The sequence below is a fragment of the Rhinoderma darwinii genome, chromosome 4, assembly GCF_050947455.1.
Source record: "Rhinoderma darwinii isolate aRhiDar2 chromosome 4, aRhiDar2.hap1, whole genome shotgun sequence".
In the NCBI taxonomy this organism is placed as follows: Eukaryota; Metazoa; Chordata; class Amphibia; order Anura; family Rhinodermatidae; genus Rhinoderma; species Rhinoderma darwinii.
In genome coordinates this window covers 176544355-176567309 of record NC_134690.1, presented here as the reverse complement: position 1 = coordinate 176567309, position 22955 = coordinate 176544355, and the positions used below count along the sequence as shown (strand labels likewise).

Here is a 22955-nt window from a genome sequence, read left to right as displayed (position 1 = left end):
CCTGTCATGTGAATAGGGCCTAAGCAGTTTCTATACATGCAATTTTTACCTGATAAGTTATCTTGCATCAAGTGTTTGTGTAAACAGAAGAAACTGATTTATACTGTATGGTCAGGAAAATGCTCTTAGGCCTCAAGCACACTTCAGTGAAATGCTTCAGTGCTCTATCCGCTTTTTTAACGGATAGCACACTGACCCATTCATTTCTATGTGGCCATGCACACTTTTTTTGCAGAACCGTGTGGCCGTTTCGCAAAAATTAGAACAGTTCCTATTCCTGTCTGTTTTTGCGGATCAGTCTCTGCATTCTATGCATTGGTCTGTTAAAACTACGGACAGCACACGGAAGCCATCCGTGTGCGGTCCATGTTTTGCGGGAACGTGATTTGCGGCCGTATAAATTGCCATGGATGTGTGCATGAGGCCTTATTCATCTACATGTAGCTTGACCCTATTGCGCTGTTATCCCTAGTTGAAAGGTGGAACTCCTATTATAGAACATTTGCATGCCAAGGTGGAAACAGAGGCTTTTTAAAGGTAGTAAAATACAGAGAAATATGCAGCATTTTTCACACATGCACGGATATTTTTCAAGTACCAAAATGATCCCCCACAAAAACCTATTTTTTTTAAATTCAGTTGAAGGCTCAAAATCACACACACAAAAAATGTTGGTCAATTATTACCAAAGACCAAGAGAGGTAAGAGTGGCCACACATTTTTGTAATATTTGAAGAGATTCCCATTATTGGAAATCATAGATTTCTTACCACGGACAGATTATAATATGGCTACTAATACTCAGCTAAAGTATCAGCATGTATTTGGTCAACATGGCCAACATTAGAGAGACTCTAAAGCCAACTATTCACTATTGACAATCCAATGAGTTGGGACACCCTGACTGTCTTCCAAAACCTATGCAATCCTCTTTTTCCCAAGGAAACCAGAAATTTCTGATAGATGCTTAACTCCCTCTTGGGGAAGTTGGGAAGCTAGCTCCTTACCACCCAACAGCTATTCAATGTCTATGGCCAGCAGACACTCCTATGGTACAGAGTGATGTCTCTATATAAGGGACCTTACAAAACAACTTCTATAGAAATAGTTTAGACAGTCATGTTGTCTTTATGTCAGCCGTAAAGGGGCTTTATTCTGCAGCACTGTAAAAACACAACACTGCAGAAAAGTGGCTGCACCTAGTAAAAACCTTCACGATCTGTATATACATGGCGCTCAATGAGTGCTGTGTATACAATACAGGCAGTGCCAGTGCTGCTGCCTTTTTAGTCCCAGCAACAAATTTAATGTATGTTGACACGTGATTGATTTGTTGCAGAAATGTTTGCCACTGTTCCATACCTCTGAATGAGGTTACTAAAAACTGGCAGCTCCAGTTACATTTAGTGTGAAAAAAACATAAGATAAAGCAAAACATATAATAATAATAATAACAACATAAAAAGCCCTTGCACCAAAGCAATTCCCCTATTTTTGTTTGTATTTCTCACACAAGAAAAGACACCAAAAAAAAAACAAGACTACGTGATAAAAAGAATGCAATACATAAACAAGGTTAAAGGAGAATAACACAATCTTTTCTTCACAAATTCAATTTAAACAGGAAAACAAGTTTATTTAAGCAGCACTAACTATATGTATTAACTTTAGATTAGGAAGATTAAGTTAGTGACTTCTGATTTTCTTATTTCAACTTTAATTAAATAGTAGCATTGATGACTTGATTATATATGTAATAATAAGTTAATGATGGTAACTAAGTGTTTCCTCCAATGATATTCAGTTATAAATGGAGGTTACAACCATTATGTCATAGCTTATAACATTCACAAGCAAGCAAAATCATATCCAGGCAAACATTGCAATGAGCGATATACGCAGCAGTCCCCAGCAATTCCACATTTAAATCCGCATGTAAAAATATGCCACCTTGTGGCTACCAAATTGTGACATTGTATCCTAAAATGCATCTAATTTTATTTTTCAACTACTGTATACATAAAAAAAAGTATATATAAGGCTTTGTTCACAGAGCTGTCTGTCAGGGAAATCCATGAACGGAATCCAAACGGAAACCATAGGTTTACGTATGCATCACCATTGATTTCAATGGCGACGCATCAGGTGCAAATGGTTTCCGTTTGTCATCGTTGTTTTAGGGATCCGTCCTATTGACGGAATGAATAGCGCAGTCGACTACGGTATTGATTCCGTCAAAACGACGGAACCTTTAAAGAGGCTCTGTCACCAGATTATAAGTGCCCTATCTCCTACATAAGGAGATTGGCGCTATAATGTAGGTGACAGCAATGCTTTTTATTTTAAAAAAACGATCTGTTTTCACCACTTTATTAGCGATTTTAGCTTTATGCTAATGAGTTGCTTAATGCCCAAGTGAGCGTGTTTTTACTTTAGACCAAGTGGGGCGTTGTACGGAGGAGTGTATGACGCTGACCAATCAGTGACCAATCAGTGTCATGCACTCCTCTCCATTAATTTACACAGCGCATAGGGATCCTTTTAGATAAGTATGTGCTGTCTTAGGGTATGTTCACACGCACTATTTACGGACGTAAAAATACTGCAAGAAAGCGTCGGCAAACATCTGCCCATTCATTTGAATGGGTTTTACGATGTACTGTGCCGACGGTAATTTTTTTTACGTGCCGCTGTCAAACGACGGCGCATAAAAAAAGACGCCCGCATCAAAGAAGTGGCTGTCCCTTCTTGGGACGTAATTGCAGCCGTTTTCCATTGACTCCATAGAAAAACAGCTCCAATTACGTCCGTAATGGACGCTGCGAAAAACGCCTGCACTTGCCATTACGTCTGAAATTCAGGAGCTGTTTTCTCCTGAAAACAGCTCCGTAATTTCAGCCGTAACGGACGTGCACGTGTGAACATACCCTTATACTAACACATTAACGATACTGAAGTGTTTAGACAGTGAATAGACATTCCACGGGATGTCTATTCACAATCTCTGCACTTCGTTACTGTTTCTGTGGTAGTTACAGCAGGGGAAGCATGATCTCGCGAGATCTCGCTGTAAATGACAGGTTACAATGAGATTACGCTTCCTCTGCTGTAACTACCACAGACAGAGTAATGAAGTGCAGAGATTGTGAATAGACATTCCGTGGAATGTCTATTCACTGTCTAAACACTTCAGTATTGTTAATGTGTTAGTATAAGACAGCACATACTGATCTAAAAGGATCCCTATGCGCTGACTAAAGGAATGGAGAAGAGTGCATGATGCTGATTGGTCAGCGTCATACACTCCCCTGTACCACGCCCACTTTGTCTAAAGTAAAAACACGCCCACTTGGGCATTAAGCAACTCATTAGCATAAATCTAAAATCGCTAATAAAGTGGTGAAAACTGATCGTTTTTTTTAAATAAAAAGCACTGCTGTCACCTACATTCTAGCGCCCATCTCCTTATATAGGAGATAGGTCACTTATAATGTGGTGACAGAGCCTCTTTAAACAACGGTGACAAATGGAAACCATTTGAACTGAATCTGTCACAATTGAAATCAATGGTAATGCAAACGGAAATCTATGGTTTCCGTTTGGATTCCGTTCATGGGTTTCCCTGACGGAAACCTCTGACTGAACCCATGAACAGAGTCCCAACGCAGATGTGAACGAAGCCTAAGAGATCACTTGGAATCTTAGTAACTACTGTATATGTTATGTTTTTTCTTCTTGCAGAAGATACAGCAGCCAGAGCATACTGTATGACCTGCAGCCGTGCACTTTTTTTTTTTTTTACAAATATAAAAAGCAATTGGTGAAAAAGAGAGTTCAATTATTTTTATTTTTTTATTAATCAGGGCCTAAATAACAATTGTGTAATCCTCACCAACTTCTATAAACTTTTGCCCTCTGGTGACAAAAAAAACCAAACAACAGATTTCAATATGTAGTAATTTTTTTCAAAAAGTAAACCAAAATGCAGAATTTAGGTAGGAAAAATATAATTTAGTAACATGTAGAACCTTTAGCAACAATAACTTGAAGTAAACAAATAATTGGCAGCTGTCTTGAAGGCTCTTCATTTGTAAACAAATTTGTACATTTCCAGTTGTTTGGAGATGGCCATATAACCCTTCCCAGATTGATGAGCAGCAACAATTGCTTCTCCATATACGATTTTTACATGATTTTACAGATTTTGTATTATTCAATTTATAAAGTAATAGGAAAATCCCATGTAAATACTAATCTGTCGATTACTTTGCTAATAGTAAAAATAAAGGGGGAAAAATTGTGATTAGTCTGACATGCATGATATATTGTGTGCCACATATTGATCTGTAGCCCCAACCAAAACTTCCTAAATTTCTAAATAAGAAAATACAATTGATATAACAAACTGTAACATTTGTGTAATATCACACAAGACTAAATAAACCTGAAGGCGATGACGTGGCATGTCTTACTGTGCTCTGTGTCAAGGTCATAGAATTTAGTGCAGAGTTAAATCAGTGTAATACAAAACTGTAAGCAATTTTTTGTCTGGTAAATGCATGCAGAGTCTCAAGAGATTTCATTGCATTATAAAATATCTACTTGTACACGTTTACTTAAGGCTGGACTCACACATAGGAGAGTCACAACACTATCACAAACAGATATTTTGGAGGCATTGTCTACGTAAGGGGAGCCTGTCACTAGGTTTGGAGCCACTTAACCACCAGCATGTTGATCTACAGCCGGGGTTTAGCGCTCAAAATCTGCACAGGTCGAAACCGGCCAATTAGGCCAAAGTCAGTAAAATAACTTACATGTTACAAAGATCAGTCTGGGAGAGGCATCGGGCGCATCTGAAACTGCACAGTGAAACGAGGTCTACTCTCCTCGGCTTTATGTGCGCACGCACCTGATGATGCCAGACTCCTTTCCCGGACTCCTCTCAGTAACTAGTAACTTATTTCACAAAATTTAGCATAAATGGATGGTTTAAACCTAGGCCAGCTTGGAACACTGTTCCCCGGCTGCATAACGACATGCTAGTGGATCAGTTTCTCCAAACATAGTGACAGGCTCCCTTTGAACGATCAGATGTAAGAAATGTTCCTAGAACTGTTTCTAAAGAAAACTATGCAAATGAGCGTTTGTCAGCTGATTCTATCTTTTATGCAGCATACAAAATCATCGTTGTTGGCAGCACATCTCCCGGTGTAAACAGGGGACGTGCTGCCGACAGTATGCAAACTGTATGGAGACCAAACAATCATATTAATGATTGTTTGTCCCCATAGATAAAACATTGGCACGTGGAAACGAAGAACTGATTGACTTGTAATATTCGGTGATCTGCGCTCATTTTGGGCATGTAAACCAGCCTTAAAGTAGCTACATCGACTTACCTGCAAACGCCGATGCTGCTGCAGAATCAACTGTAGCCTCTGGTGCCGATGTGACCTCGCTCGTCCGACACGATGCAGGACCTGGGGCAGGAAGTGAGTGACGTCACAGCGTGATCTCTCGAGAACACGCTGTGTGTCTGCACTGCCAGAAGCTGGGCGTTCTGAAGAGAAGTGGATGATGCTTCTCGTCAGAACGCCCAGCTAGTAAAAGTAGTAAAAACGCCCCGATGTACGCACATAATACACGCCCAGTTGGACTTTTACTTTAAACACGCCCACTTGGACTTTTGCAAGCCTCATTTGCATAAATACAAAAATGGTCATAACTTGGCCAAAAATGCTCGTTTTTTAAAAATAAAAACGCTACTGTAATCTACATTGCAGCGCCGATCTGCTGCAATAGCAGATAGGGGTTGCAAAATCTGGTGACAGTGCCTCTTTAAGTGATCCCCCTTCCCTCCAGCCTCAGTCTCTCACACTGTGTGAAGCAGCTTCATGCTGATAGGACGGCGTCAGAGGCTGTGAGGTAGCTCCACCTCAGGAGAATCGCTGGTGTTGACACCCACTTGTCTAGTATGGCCTCATTTGCCTATTTAGAAAAAAGCTCATAACTTTTAAAATAATAATCATTTTGGGACACAATTTTCACTAGCATTATCAGTGTGACAGTACCTATTATATTAGCTTGGAGATAGGGCATTACTAAACTAGTAACAGATCCTTTTTAAAGAGGCTCTGTCACCCGATAAGTGCCCTATCTCCTACATAATCTGATCGGCGCTGTAATGTAGATAACAGTGGTTTTTATTTTGAAAAACAATAATTTTTTAGCAAGTTATGAGCAAAGAGGAGTCATATACTTCTCTCCATTCATCTCCATTTGTACTCAGCACAGCATGATCTCGCTGTGCTGTCACATACACCCACATTAACTTTACAGAAATGTCCCTATGCACACTCTCGACACTTCGGTAAAGTTTGTGTGGAACTTCATTTACAGAACTGCATGATCTCGCGAAATCACGATGTGAATGACAGCATGCTGACATTCACAGTGTGATCTCGCGAGATTAGGCTGTGCAGCGATTAAGTCCCACACAAACTTTACAGAAGTGTCGAGAGTATGAATAGACATCGCGTTATGGCTCTCTTTAAGGCTATGTTCCCATGGAGTTTTTTTCCGAGTTTTTTGACGCGGAAACTGCACCGCAAAACTCGTCAAAAACGGCCCGAAGATGCCTCCCATTGATTTCAATGGGAGGCGGAGGCGTCTTTTTCCCACGAGCGGTAAAACCGTCTCGCGGGAGAAAGAAGGGACATGCCCTATCTTCGGGCGTTTACGCCTCTGACCTCCCATTGACATCAATGGGAGGCAGAGATAGCGTATTTCGCAGCGTTTTATGCCCGCAGCGCTCAATGGACGTGGACGACAAACGCGAAAAACGCAGCGAAAATCGGCGTGCAGGGAGCGGAAAACCTGCCTCAAACGGAATTTTGAGGCAGAAATTCCGCCTGCAAAAAACTCAGTGTGAACATAGCCTAAGGGCTTATTCAGACGAACGTATAATAGGTCCGTGCAACGCACGTGATTTTCACGCGCCTCGCACGGACCTATGTTAGTCTATGGGGCCGTGCAGACTGTACGTGAGTTTCACGCAGCATGTGTCCGCTGCGTAAAACACACGACATGTCCTATATTTGTGCGTTGTTCGCGCATCACGCACCCATTGAAGTCAATGGGTGCGTGAAAATCACGCACAGCACACGGAAGCACTTTCATGTGTCGCGCGTGATTCGCACAACAGCAGTAAAAACTATGAATGAAAACAGAAAAGCACCACGTGCTTTTCTGTTTACAAACATACAAACAGAGTGTCATAATGATGGCGGCTGCGCGAAAATCACACAGCCACGCATCATACGCGGCTGACACACGGAGCTGTTAAGTACCTTTTGCGCACGCAAAACGCCACGTTTTTTGCGCGCGGAAAACGCACACGCTCGTGTAAATCCGGCCTAAGTCTGTAGAAGTTAATTAATATCTTTGTTTGTTTTTACTTTTAAATGTTGTAGCCATTTATTTTTTATTTTCTTTATAGATAGTACAGCAGGGTGCAATAAAGCCTTATCTGTGTGTAAAGTGTTGCTATCCTGCCTTATCTAGGCCTCCAGTGTTATTTTAACACTTTAGGGTGCGTTCACATCAGCGTCGGGGTACCGTTGATGGGTTCCGTCAGACCTTTCCATCGGAGGAACCTATCAACGGAAAGGCAAACGGAAACCACAGCTTCCGTTTGCATTACCATTGATTTCAATGGTAATGCGCCCGATGCCAATGGTTTCCTCTTGTCTCCATCCCGTAAGGTTTCAGTTTTTGTTGGCGGAATCAATAGCAGAGTCGACTGATGGTTCCTCCACTGGAAAGATCTGACGGAACCCATCAACGGAACTCTAACGCTGATGTGAACAGGAGTTGTAGTATATGTTTGTTTGTTTTTTCCTGTACTTAAAACAATATATATTTACCACAAAAAAAGCATTATGTTCTTTAGGCATACATTTATATTTTCTGAGGGTTGCATCCATTAAAGTTAATATTTGGTAGACTTTCGTACAGGTTTATTTACTTTTTTGCTTTTTAACTAATAGAGATTTTACCATCTTGACATAAGAGGAAGCCTCAAAGAATATTTGGGTATTTATGGCAAATTTCTTTGTTAAATGGAAAGGGGATTTATTGATCGGTACATTATTAAATACTGGAGACATTTATAAGATATTATAGCGGACATCAAGCACTAATATAATATCTCAGTCTACGATGACAGAAACTTAACTTGATGCCTGATGATATATAAGAAGATTAAAATCGTATTAATTCAACTCACACATCATGAAATAACATGACAGCCAATGTCACATGTGCGTAGACAACCTGAACAGTGAGTCTCTATGAACATAATGCAAACACCCAGTACTTTAACATATGGCTGAGTGTCATTGGGATCAATGACAACGGCTTAAAGGGTTATTTCCATGTCAGACACTTATGGCATATCCATAGAATGTGCCATAAATGTCTGAGATGGGAATAGCGCTTTAATGTGAATTCCATATGATCATTTTTGGGGTTTGCTGGACCTTATTGAATAACTTTTATCAACACACATATTATTGCCCATTATATGAAAACTACTATTGAGAATAAAAACCGTCCATGACATTTTTTTTTTTTTTTTAATCTTATGACTTAAAGGGGTTTCACAGAACTTTAGTAATAGTAGGCAATTGCCTTATAAATTAGTAAACAATAGTGAGGAAAGTCACATTAGGTGTGCCCCACCAATTGTATATAACAAATTGACATTGGGGAAGGGAAAGTGGGAAAAGAATGCGACTTATGAGAATATTTAGGAATTTGAAAAGAATAATATATATATTTTTTTATTATTAATGAATAGATCAAAAAATCCAATGTTGTATAGCCATGAAAAGTGCAGATCCCCCCTATTTATGCACTATGGATAATATGTCAGAGTATAGCATGAGCCTGTGCCTATAGGCAACAATCAAATATACCCTTGTCCCAGGGTGGCTGCGCGGTGATATAAAGGCTGTCTAATGGAGCTAGACCGCACTATTAAATTAATAATGTATAGACTGTATTTAAAGATCGCTATTCTGTTGCAAATGTGTATGTAGTAAATGTACACACCTGACATGCAGCCTAAGGGTATGTTCACACGCAGTATTTTCAGGCGTTTTACGCCTCAAATTACACCTGAAAAAACGCCCCTAATACGCCTACAAACATCTGCCCATTGCTTTTAATGGGAATTACGATGTTCTGTTCCCACAAGCCTTTATTTTACACGTCGCCGTCAAAATACGGCGCGTAAAATAACGGATCATCAAAAGAAGTGCAGGACACTTCTTGGGACGTTTCTGGAGGTGTTTTTCATTGACTCCATTGAAAAACATCTCCAAAAACGGCCGTAAAAAACACAGCGAAAAATGTGAGTACTGAAAACAGCTCCGTAATTTCAGACGTATTTTGGTACTGCGTGTGAACATACCCTTAGAGTATGTTCACACGCAGAGTCAAAAACGTCTCAAAATACAGAGCTGTTTTCAAGAGAAAACAGCTCCTGATTTTTAGACTTTTTTTGTGCCACTCGCGATTTTCGCGGCGTTTTTCACGGCCGTTATTGGAGTTATTTTTCAATAGAGTCTATGGAAAACGGCTCCAAAAATGTCCCAAGAAGTGTCCTGCACTTCTTTTTCGCGGCCGTTTTTTATGCGTAAAAAAACGCAGCGAAAAATGCTCCGTCAGAACAGAACCCTGTTCTCCCATTGTAGGTAATGCCACCCTGCCCCCTGTAGGTAATGCCACCCTGCCCCCTGTAGGTAATGTCACCCAGTCCCCTGTAGGTAATGCCACACAGCCCTCTGTTGGTAATGCCACCCAGCTCCCTGTTGGCAATGCCACCCTGCCCCCTGTAGGTAATGCCACACTGCCCCCTGTAGGTAATGTCACCCAGTCCCCTGTAGGTAATGCCACACAGCCCTCTGTTGGTAATGCCAGCCAGCCCCCTGTTGGCAATGCCACCCTGCCCCCTGTAGGTTATGCCACCCTGCCCCCTGTAGGTAATGTCACACAGCCCCCTGTAGGTTGCACCCATCCCCCCCCCCCCTTCCAGGAGAAGTCACTGACTTCAATGTCCATATATGGACAGTTTAGTCACTGACTTCTCCTGGAGAGGAATTCCCTGGCCAAAGTGTCGGGGATTCCGCTTCAGAAGTGAGTGACGTCGCTGTGTCCATATATGGACAGCGTAGTCACTCACTTCTCCTGTAGCGGAATCCCCGGCCAAGATGTCGGGGATTCCGCTTCAGAAGTGAGTGACGTCGCTGTGTCCATATATGGACAGCGTAGTCACTCACTTCTCCTGTAGCGGAATCCCCGGCCAAGATGTCGGGGATTCCGCTTCAGAAGTGAGTGACGTCACTGTGTCCATATATGGACAGCGTAGTCACTCACTTCTCCTGTAGCGGAATCCCCGGCCAAGATGTCGGGGATTCCGCTTCAGAAGTGAGTGACGTCACTGTGTCCATATATGGACAGCGTAGTCACTCACTTCTCCTGTAGCGGAATCCCCGGCCAAGATGTCGGGGATTCCGCTTCAGAAGTGAGTGACGTCGCTGTGTCCATATATGGACAGCGTAGTCACTCACTTCTCCTGTAGCGGAATCCCCGGCCAAGGTGTCTGGGATTCCGCTTCAGAAATGAGTGACGTCGCTGTGTCCATATATGGACAGCGTAGTCACTCACTTTTCCTGTAGCGGAATCCCCGGCCAAGGTGTCGGGGATTCCGCTTCAGAAATGAGTGACGTCGCTGTGTCCATATATGGACAGCGTAGTCACTCACTTTTCCTGTAGCGGAATCCCCGGCCAAGATGTCGGGGATTCCGCTTCAGAAGTGAGTGACATCGCTGTGTCAATACATGGACAGTGTAGTCACTCACTTCTCCAGTAGCGGAATATCCGACTTCTACAGGGAGCGTAAAAAGGCCCTCCTCATATGCACTCTGCACTGTGAGGAGGAGAGAGAGCGCGAGCGACGGAATACATGGCCATCACTCGGGACACATTCCGGTGATGGCCGTGTATTACCCGGCCCCATAGACTTCTATGGGAGCCGGGCGGCCGGGTAAACGGCTGAAAATAGGGCATGTCCCATTTTTTGACGGCCAGGTTTACCGAGCCGTCAAAAAATCGGTCGTGTGAATAGCCCCATTAGGGGTCTATTGTTCCTAATGCAGTGATGGACGATTTATGAACGGCCGTCACCCGGCCGGGAAACCCTGTCATGTGAATAATGGCTAAGTCTCTTCACCGGGCTGTAATCAAAGCCCAGCAGTGGAGAGGCCCCATCGGGTAGTGGTGGGATGCATATGACCAGCAGCGTCATCCGCGTTCGTACTTGTGCAGTGTGAGATGAACGTAACAGGAACCAGGAGGGTAGGTATTGAATTTGATGCCGTTAACTTGGCTTCACAGAACCGGTGTGAGCGGCAGATGTGAAGCTAGGTGAGTGCAAATGCCTGTGAGTTTAAATAACGCACATATACGGCTTTTAAAGGGATGTGCACCATACCTGTTTGCCGGTGACAGGGATGTGGAGCAGGCTCGGAGGCTACATTGGAAAGTTAAAACACATTACCATGAACAGTACGCGCGTTTCGCCGGCATTTCTGGCTTCTTCCAGGGTGTCATAATGATGCCGGCTGCACGAAAATCACGCAGCCACGCACCATATGTTGATGCCACACGGACCTTTTGCGTGCGCAAAATGTTCTATCGCGATATTCTCTATCTGTATCTGAACGCGGACGACGCTGCTGGTGATATGCATCCTACCACTACCCGATGGGGCCTCTCCACTGCTGGACTTTGATACAGCCCGGTGAAGAGACTTAGGTTGCATGTCAGGCATGTACATTTACTACATACACATTTGCAACAGAATAGCAATCTTTAAATACAGTGTATACATTATTAATTTAATAGTGCGGTCTAGCTCCATTAGACAGCCTTTATATCACCGCGCAGCCACCTTGGGACAATTATACCCTGGGTATATTTAATTATTGCCTATAGGCACAGGCTCATGCTATACTCGGACATATAATCCATAGTGCATAAATAGGGGACATCTGCACTTTTCATGGCTATACAACATTGTATTTTTTAATCTATTCATTAATAATAAAAAAATACAAAATATTTTTTTTTTCAAATTCCTAATTATTCTCATAAGTCGCATTCTTTTCCCACTTCCCCTTCCCCAATGTCAATTTGTTTCACAGAACTTTGTATTGATGGACTATTCTAAGGCTATAACTGGATTTCATAAGGCCTCATAGAAAATTAGGGTCGGTCCCCACACCTAGTGACATGAAACTGAAACTGCAGAATAAGTAGCAATAATTAAAGGTATAGATAATAGCGCCATATATCATATATAGTAGTGATAAATAGCATTAAGGACCTAACAAGGATAGAAAGAACGACCTCCAGCTCACCTTTGCTGCATATGTGACTTTGGATAATCCTGCACGGATCCTCGTGTCGGCACACGATGAGTGGACAAAACTAGGAAGTACGAGGTTGGATCCAGCATGGAAAATGCGATAAAATGGAACTAGTTTCCAAGTTTAATGGGCCAATAGGTTTGGCTAGTTAAAATCAGGACTTGGGTGCACAGCGTGCAATCCTGGTAGTGTAAGGAAAATTGTAGTAGTTTGTAGAGAGCCTACGCGTTTCAGACGCTGCAAGCGTCCTTAATCATGGCTGAAGCTGACTGACTATAGTATATGGCTGCCATATATACTCCTGCCTGCATGTGTTAGTCATTGACCCTAATTATGTTCCCATGTGTTCAGTCAGTGGCAATATCGGTAAATTGACTCAATTTCCAGGTATGGACACATTAAAGGTGAAATGTGACTAGAGAAGTTCAGATATAGGACAAGAAGATCAACGTTTATAATATATTGGTTCAGAAATAGTTCTATGTATAACAACGTGATCGTGTTCACTGGAACTGTCATATTGAAAGATATCCGGTTCAGAGGGTCACTTGTTGTTGTGCTTGCGTTCCACAGAGTATGGTAACGCTGGACCGCAATACCGGAAGTAGTGTCTCTGACGATGAAACATCGGGATGAACATTATGGTCCGATCGTGAGTATAAAATGTAGAAATATATATGTATACAAATAATATATATACTATATACTGTGTTAGGTTTGGACCTTAATTGTTGATGTAATTATGCAAATACGAACGTCGGATTATCCAAAGTCACATATGCAGCAAAGGTGAGCTGGAGGTCGTTCTTTCTATCCTTGTTTACTCCACTATCGGCTTGTGCCTTACGTGCCCACCGCATTCTATGTGTAGCCAAATAATCTCACATTTCTAGGACTGTTTATGCAATACCATTGAACAATGCATTGAATAACGCATCCAAACGTTGTGTAAACTAGTGTCAAAAGGAAAAAAAAATTTTTAGTGACAAATACTACTTGCAAGTAAAAGCCAACTTGACAAAATATACTCTGTAACAATTATACAAATTCAGTGGCTGAATCCTTTTCCTTTTCCTATGTTTTTATTGCACCCAAAAAGAATCTTTGACATTGAAAAATATCTTTTGCCTCACTATTTATAAAAGCACAATTCATGATAAATTGAAAATTGGGATTAATTTCTCACTATGACCAGTAATCCACAAGTATCCAGGGCACAAATGGCAGCCAAGGTGTTTGGTAACCACGACAGTGTAACTATACATAACCAAGACATAGAAAATCTATTCCATGATATGGAAAAATGCATGACCCAACAAGCTAAAATATGGTGGGATCTGACCACTCTCAAAACGTACATAGATAAAGATATGATCCCAAGAGGTCTCAGAATAAAAAAATTACCCACATTTAACTACTCAGACACCTTCAACAAGGATTGGGACCAGACGCTCACAGAATGTTCCATCAAATTGATGAAACTCATAACGAAAGAAGAAGAAGCCAAACTGACGGAACTGGAGGCCACAATAACTGAAATAAAAACTAAAATAGATGACCTCCCCAGCTCACCTGAACTTGCATTTTTAGATACCAGAACCTCAACCTATATACACAAACTTGATCGGTCTTTAGCAGAATCCAAGAAAACCAAATTCCTAAGAGATACGAGAGACTATAAAAACAACCAAGTGTACAATTGGAATAGAAGGGATCTAAATCGAACAAGACCCAAACCCATTCTAAAAAACCAAAGTTACCAACGGCACAAGAGATACAGAGACACATCGAACAGAGTGAGTTTCAGTTCCACTGAGCCGGAATCAACAGAGGGATTCTCCGAAGATGACAATTCTGGAACTCGTCCAAAGTACCCACATAGACCTGATGCCAATCAATACACGTTATCAAAAAACGAGGAAGGAGGGGCGGCAGGAAACCTAGGAAGGCTGGAACAAAACCAGAGCCGTCACCTCCGATCACGGAAATATCAACTATAAACTCAAACGTGGTCAATCTATCATCAATCATACTCACGCCGGCACAAAATGAAGTTCTATCGTTGGGTTTAAACTTTGCACCAACCAACAACTTTGACATTTTCCATACGATCCTTGATATCAACAAATTCATAAGAAATCTCACTGTTAAACGTCACTTTCTTATGTCTGATTCTCAAGCCGCGAACAACAGGGCACCGCCAGATCCTATATCCAACAATTACAGAACTTCATATGAGAACCCCACCTCCATATCGCTTTCCTCAACCACTGAACAACTGAATTTGAGTCCAAACAAAGACCCCACAGTGGCCCCCCTCAACATTCCAATGGAAAACACAGACCCATTCACATCATTGCATAGCAATAAAGACCAATCTACATTGGCTCTTTCCTTCCAGGAACTCCAAACCATCTCGTGTCTGGATAGTCTTCGGATAGACAACACCAACCAGGAGAATAACACCATCAACCAATTATCCGACTTCTCTACAACGAACATCCATTATTATCCTACTAAATCAAGGACTGACTCTATGGACACTTTCCAAACTCTACTAGAAAAAGAACTTCAAGTACTATCCAACAAAACGAACCAGACCATGTACAAATCCAATTTGTCCAAAAGACTTAAAAATGCAGTAAAATCTCTCGAAAATAATAAAGAAATTATAATCAAAATGGCCGACAAAGGGGGAGGAGTAGCTGTTATGGATAAATCCGATTACAAAACATCTATATTAAATCTCCTATCAGATGAACAAACATACAGGAGACTAGAAAACAATCCCACGGAGACAATCCAAAAGAAAATGAAACAGCTCCTTAATGAAGGTCTCAACAATGGACATATCAACCAGAAACAACTAAAATACATCTACATCGAACAGCCAATTACACCAATAATCCACGCTCTCCCCAAAATTCACAAACAAACAAAACCCCCACCCATGTGCCCAATTGTCTCAGGCATTGGTTCCATTCTGGAAAGACTATCTGAATGGTTGGATACATTATTACAGCCACTAGCCCAGCAAACCCCAGCATTCCTGAGAGATACACGAGATGTTTTGTGTTCCTTTCAACATAAAATATGGAAAGATGAATACTCATGGCTTACATGTGACGTAATATCGTTATATACCTCGATTCCTCATCAAACGGCACATACTGCTCTAGAATACCATCTAGCCACTCACAGTGCATACACAAGAAATTTTCAAATGTACATTCTTGAAGTACTAACTTTTCTTATGACTCACAACTATTTTCTATTCAATGGTATATTCTACCTACAACTCAAGGGGGTCTCTATGGGAGCCAAATTCTCCCCCTCAATAGCCAACTTAGTCATGGCCTGGTGGGAGGAACATACTATTTTTTCCACTAATAACCCATTTGGACACCATATTGAATGGTATAAGAGATATATTGACGATCTGCTGTTAAGTTTGGAAAGGAGATGTTCAAGTAATTCCCAAATTTTTGAAATACATAAATGACAACTCTCACAACCTCAGATTTACTTACAGTCACAATGAATCTGACATTGTCTTCCTAGACCTAGAACTAAAAGGTTCAGAAGGAGAAATAATCAAATCGAATACTCACCGCAAACCGACTTCTGCAAATACCATCTTACACGCAGAAAGTAATCACGCGAAAAAAACCATGATGAACATCCCAATAGGAGAAATGTACCGGGCAAGGAGAAATTGTAGTTCCAATAAATAATTTAACATCGAACAGAAACAAATACACTCTAGACTGCAGAAACGAGGCTATCCCAATTGGTCTCTTAATAGGGCGACCAACATCACAGCTAAACTAGCAAGAAATAATCTTCTTAACGAATCCAATAAAAACAAAAATAAAAACAAAAAACCTGATCACCAGGTACCCACCCTGATACTACAACAAAGTAACCAATTTCCTGAAATTAAAAGTATAATACAAAAATACCTACCAGTTCTATTTGATGACGACAGTCTACGCTCTATTCTTAAAGAGGGGGTTAGAATAGTTGCACGAAAGGCTCCATCACTTGGTAGCTCACTTTCTCCCTCATTATTTTTACCCAAAGACACCAAATCAACGTGGTTAGAAAGCAAAGGCTTCTTCAAATGTGGGCAACACCCATGCAAAACTTGTTCTTATGCTTATCCTAGTAAAAACTTTTCTAATGCAGATAACACACTCACATTTGCTGTACAAAATTACATTAATTGCAACTCAAATGCAGTCATCTACATTATTGAGTGCACAGAATGCAAACTAAAATATGTAGGCTGCACTAGTAGAAAACTTAAAACTAGAATACTTGAACACTTAAGCTACATCCGTAATTCGAATATTGTCAATGTGTCTAATGCAGCCAAACACTTTATATACCAGCATAATAGAACAACTAATTTTTTCAAATGTCAAGCTATTGAAAAAGTTCACTTACCAAAAAGAGGAGGGGACCTACAATACAAAATCTACCAACGTGAGGCCCACTGGATCTTCAAACTGAACACACGTTTTCCCAATGGCCTCAATATAAGACATGATCTAAATCTCCATTATTAAAAGGCCCGTAACAGTTCCATGTTAAGGTCCCTATAAATCATGGCAAGATTTACAAAACTTAGATTATTTATCCACCTACACGGAATTCAAATCATTATAACACTTTAAGTTCACACAATAGGGCCGCAGTATGGACACATGTCTTGCTAAAAAATCAAAATATTTTTATTCTTTTTGGGATATCAATAATTTACTGGCGCTCATAAAATAATCCTATTTAACAATAATTTGTAAACTGACATTCTCCATAGAGCATCTATACAATTTTAGTTAATTTTCTCTGTCAAGGTCTACATCGTTTTAACTATATGGCGTGTATGTTATATGCTTATTACACGGCATATTTTTTAAAGTCACTTTGCTTAATACATCCAAGAGTTTCACACATTTTTTGTCACTCAAGTTTTCTGTTCCCATTCACCTTCATATACATTTTCCGCTTTTACTTCATTATCTGATTACCCATACTCACAGCTGACTGTTCTAATCAAGTATTCATATATATATATAAGATCTTATTAATCCAGACAATTTCATCAACCAACATGCTTGACTAAATTTATTATTCTGCCATTAAGTTTCCCTTTAAATATGCAAGCATAACAGCCAATAGGACGTCTCTTAGAACAAACAGACAGTCCGACGTTCGTATTTGCATAATTACATCAACAATTAAGGTCCAAACCTAACACAGTATATAGTATATATATTATTTGTATACATATATATTTCTACATTTTATACTCACGATCGGACCATAATGTTCATCCCGATGTTTCATCGTCAGAGACACTACTTCCGGTATTGCGGTCCAGCGTTACCATACTCTGTGGAACGCAAGCACAACAACAAGTGACCCTCTGAACCGGATATCTTTCAATATGACAGTTCCAGTGAACACGATCACGTTGTTATACATAGAACTATTTCTGAACCAATATATTATAAACGTTGATCTTCTTGTCCTATATCTGAACTTCTCTAGTCACATTTCACCTTTAATGTGTCCATACCTGGAAATTGAGTCAATTTACCGATATTGCCACTGACTGAACACATGGGAACATAATTAGGGTCAATGACTAACACATGCAGGCAGGAGTATATATGGCAGCCATATACTATAGTCAGTCAGCTTCAGCCATGATTAAGGACGCTTGCAGCGTCTGAAACGCGTAGGCTCCCTACAAACTACTACAATTTTCCTTACACTACCAGGATTGCACGCTGTGCACCAAAGTCCTGATTTTAACTAGCCAAACCTATTGGCCCATTAAACTTGGAAACTAGTTCCATTTTATCGCATTTTCCATGCTGGATCCAACCTCGTTCTTCCTAGCATTAAGGACCTGTTCACATCAGTGTTGCCTTTCAGTTGAGGGGTTCCGTTGGAGGTTTCCGTCGGGTTAACGGAAAGGCAAATGGAAACCTTAGCTTGCGCTATTGATTCCGTCAAAACAACGAAACCCTGTCACAACGGTGACTAACGGAAACCTTTAGCAACGTTTCCGTCACCATTAAGATCAATGGTGATGCAAATGGAAGCTAAGATTTCCGTTTGCCATTCCATTGAGGGGTTAACCCGATGGAAACCTCCAACAGAACCCCTCAATGAAATGGCAACGCTGATGTGAACACAGCCTTAGTCATCAACTGGTTATTCCCCACAAAGAGGAACAATGTTCTCGCACCCGAGTTGACCCGCCCAACCTCTGGGCACCACAGCAGCTGCTACGGCTATAGTTGCGCCCATGTAAGAATAAAAACTACTTTGACTTTCAGACATGATAGATTATTAAACTAGTGAGCTGGGAACCCCTACCAATCTGTGCAACCTCTAAACAGCCAGACTCCTATGACCAGTGGCGTAACTACCGCCATAGCGGCTGCTACGGGGCCCGCGGCATGAGGGGGCCCGTGTCGCCCGCCAGCACGGGCCCCCTCCATGGCCAGAGGCTCCGCTAGCAGCCGCTATGGCTGTTACAGCGCGACGCCACTGAACACTACGGCAGAGCAGGGAGGTAACTCTCCGCTCTGCCATTAAACAAAAGACATGTATCCCCTCTCCACAGCATAGGGGGTACATGTGTGATCGCTGGCAGCGATAGGGAGAACGGGGGACTGAAAGTCCCCTGAAGTTCTCCATCACAAACCTCGGACTTCCGGGGTCAGTGTCCGCAGCTCCGTAGAAATTAATGGAGCGCCGGTCGCGCTTGTGCGCATGCGTGACCAGCGCGCCTTTCATTTTTATTGAGCTGCGCAGATGCCGGAAGTCAGAGGTTAGTCATGGAGAACTTCGGGGGACTTTCAGTCCCCCATTCTCCTTATCGCTGCCAGCGATCACACATGTATCCCCTATCCTGTGGATAGGGGATACATGCCTTTTGTAGGATACACTGTAGCTCGCATTTTTTTGGGAGGGGGGGGGCTGTATGTCGTTCCCTGCAGGGGGGGCTGTATGGCATTATCTACAGGGGGGGCTGTATGGCGTAAGCGCCATACAGCCCCCCCTGCAGAGAACGCCATACAGCCCCCCCTGTAGAGAACGCCATACAGCCCCCTGTAGATAATGCCATACAGCCCCCTCTGTAGATAACGCCATACAGCCCCCCTGTAGATAACGCCATACAGCCCCCTGTAGATAACGCCATACAGCCCCCTGTAGATAACGCCATACAGCCCCCTCGTAGATAACGCCATACAGCCCCCTCTGTAGATAACGCCATACAGCCCCCTCTGTAGATAACGCCATACAGCCCCCTCTGTAGATAACGCCACACAGCCCCCTCTGTAGATAACGCCATACAGCCCCCTCTGTAGATAACGCCATACAGCCCCTCGTAGATAACGCCATACAGCCCCCTCTGTAGATAATGCCATACAGCCCCCTCTGTAGATAACGCCACACAGCCCCCTCTGTAGATAACGCCATACAGCCCCCTCTGTAGAGAACGCCATACAGCCCCCTTTGTAGATAAAGCCATACAGCCCCCTCTGTAGATATCTACAAAGGGGGCTGTTTGGCGTTATCTACAGGGGGGGATGTAAAAAAGGCACAAGGGGGGTTATCTACAAGGGGGGGTTGCATCAAAAGTTTGATATGGGGCCCAGTCTTTCCTAGTTAAGCCCCGGCCTTTGACTGTGATTTGAGGGTGCTATGGATGCATGTTGCAATCAGAAGAAAAGGATTAAAAGATTTTACATTGTCAGCAATTTTCTGAGTGGAAGTCTCCAATCAAACCTTACAGCATCCGTTTATATACCAAACATTAAGACCTCTTCATTCTAGGTAACAATAAGTTTTTAAAGAGGCTCTGTCACCAGATTTTGCAGCCCCTATCTGCTATTGCAGTAGATAGGCGCTGCAATGTAGATTACAGTAACGTTTTTATTTTTAAAAAACGAGCATTTTTGGCCAAGTTATGACCATTTTCGTATTTATGCAAATGAGGCTTGCAAAAGTACAACTGGGCATGTTGAAAAGTAAAAGTACAACTGGGCGTGTATTATGTGCGTACATCGGGGCGTGTTTACTACTTTTACTAGCTGGGCATTCTGATGAGAAGTATCTTCCACTTCTCTTCAGAACGCCCAGCTTCTGGCAGTGCAGATCTGTGACGTCACTCACAGGTCCTGCATCGTGTCGGCACCAGAGGCTACAGTTGATTCTGCAGCAGCATCAGAGTTTGCAGGTAAGTAGCTACATCGACTTACCTGCAAACGCCGATGCTGCTGCAGAATCATCTGTAGCCTCTGGTGCCGATGTGTCCCCGCTCGTCTGACACGATGCAGGACCTGTGAGTGACGACACAGCGTGATCTCTCGAGAACACGGCTGTGTCTGCACTGCCAGAAGCTGGGCGTTCTGAAGAGAAGTGGATGATACTTCTATACACAACGCCCAGCTAGTAAAAGTAGTAAACACGCCCCGATGTACGCACATAATACACGCCCAGTTGGACTTTTACTTTTCAACACGCCCAGTTGTACTTTTAGTTACATAGTTACATAGTTAGTACGGCTGAAAAAAGACACATGTCCATCAAGTCCAACCAAGGGAAGGGAAAAGGGAAGGAAAAATTTCTACACATAGGAGCTAATATTTTTTTGTTCTAGGAAATTATCTAACCCTTTTTTAAAGCCATCTACTGTCCCTGCTGTGACCAGCTCCTGCGGTAGGCTATTCCATAAATTCACCGTTCTTACTGTAAAGAAGCCTTGTCGCCTCTGCAGCTTGAACCTTTTTTTCTCCAGACGGAGGGAGTGCCCCCTTGTTTTTTGAGGGGGTTTTACAAGGAACAGGATATCACCATATTTTTTGTATGTGCCATTAATATATTTATATAAGTTAATCATGTCCCCCCTTAGTCGTCTTTTTTCAAGGCTAAATAGGTTTAATTCTTTCAATCTTTCCTCATAACTTAAATTCTCCATGCCCCTTATTAGCTTCGTTGCTCTTCTTTGTATTTTTTCCAACTCCAGGGCATCCTTTCTATGAACTGGAGCCCAGAACTGAACTGCATATTCTAGATGGGGCCTCACTAATGCTTTGTAAAGTGGCAATATTACATCTCTGTCCCGCGAGTCCATGCCTCTTTTAATACACGACAATATCTTGCTGGCCTTTGAAGCAGCTGATTGACACTGCATGCTGTTATTGAGTTTATGATTTACAAGAACACCCAGATCCTTCTCAACAAGTGAATCCGCCAGTGTAGCTCCCCCTAGGACATATGATGCATGCAGGTTGTTGGTACCCAGATGCATAACTTTACATTTATCTACATTAAACTTAATTTGCCAAGTGGACGCCCAAACACTTAGTTTGTTTAAATCTGCCTGCAATTCACAAACATCTTCCATAGTCTGAACTATATTACATAGCTTGGTGTCATCTGCAAAAATAGAAATAGTGCTATTAATCCCATCCTCTATATCATTAATAAATAAGTTGAATAATAGTGGTCCCAGCACTGAACCCTGGGGTACACCACTTATAACCGGTGACCATTCAGAGAAGGAATCATTGACCACAACTCTCTGGATACGGTCCTTGAGCCAATTCTCAATCCAATTACAAACTATATTTTCTAAACCTATAGTCCGTAATTTACCCATTAGGCGTCTATGGGGGACAGTGTCAAATGCCTTTGCAAAGTCCAAAAACACTAAATCCACAGCGGCCCCTCTGTCTAGACTTCTGCTTACCTCTTCATAAAAACAGATTAGGTTAGTTTGACAACTTCTGTCCTTAGTAAAACCATGCTGGCTGTCACTTATAATGCTATTTATTGTCACATAATCCTGTATATAGTCCCTCAATAGCCCCTCAAACATTTTCCCCACGATGGATGTTAAGCTTACTGGTCTATAATTACCCGGGGAAGACCTAGAGCCCTTTTTGAAAATAGGCACCACATTTGCCCTGCGCCAGTCCCTTGGCACTATACCAGTCACTAGAGATTCTCTGAATATTATGAAAAGGGGGACAGAAATAACTGAACTAAGCTCTTTAAGAATTCTAGGGTGTAACCCATCTGGTCCCGGAGCCTTGTGCACATTTATTTTATTTAATTTAGCTTGGACCATCTCTACATTCATCCAATTCAGTATATCAGCCGATATATTAACAGCACTGGCACCGGCTACATCAGCTGCTCTTTCTTCAGTTGTATATACAGAGCTAAAGAACCCATTTAGTAACTCTGCCTTCTCTTGATCCCCTGTGATCAACTCCCCATTACCATTATCTAGGGGTCCTACATGTTCAGACCTTGGCTTTTTTGCATTTATATGCTTGAAGAATTTTTTAGGATTTGTTTTACTATCCTTGGCCACCTGCCTTTCATTTTGTATTTTTGCTAATTTTATTACATTTTTACAGATTT

The 22955-nt window shown here is 41.9% G+C and overlaps 1 protein-coding gene across 2 annotated transcripts in view; it reads right to left on the bottom strand.

Annotated features, from left to right (window-relative positions):
* Positions 1-22955, bottom strand: part of KBTBD11 (kelch repeat and BTB domain containing 11) — a 58491-nt gene that overhangs the window by 6281 nt on the left and 29255 nt on the right. The gene's annotated exons all lie outside the window — the stretch shown is intronic.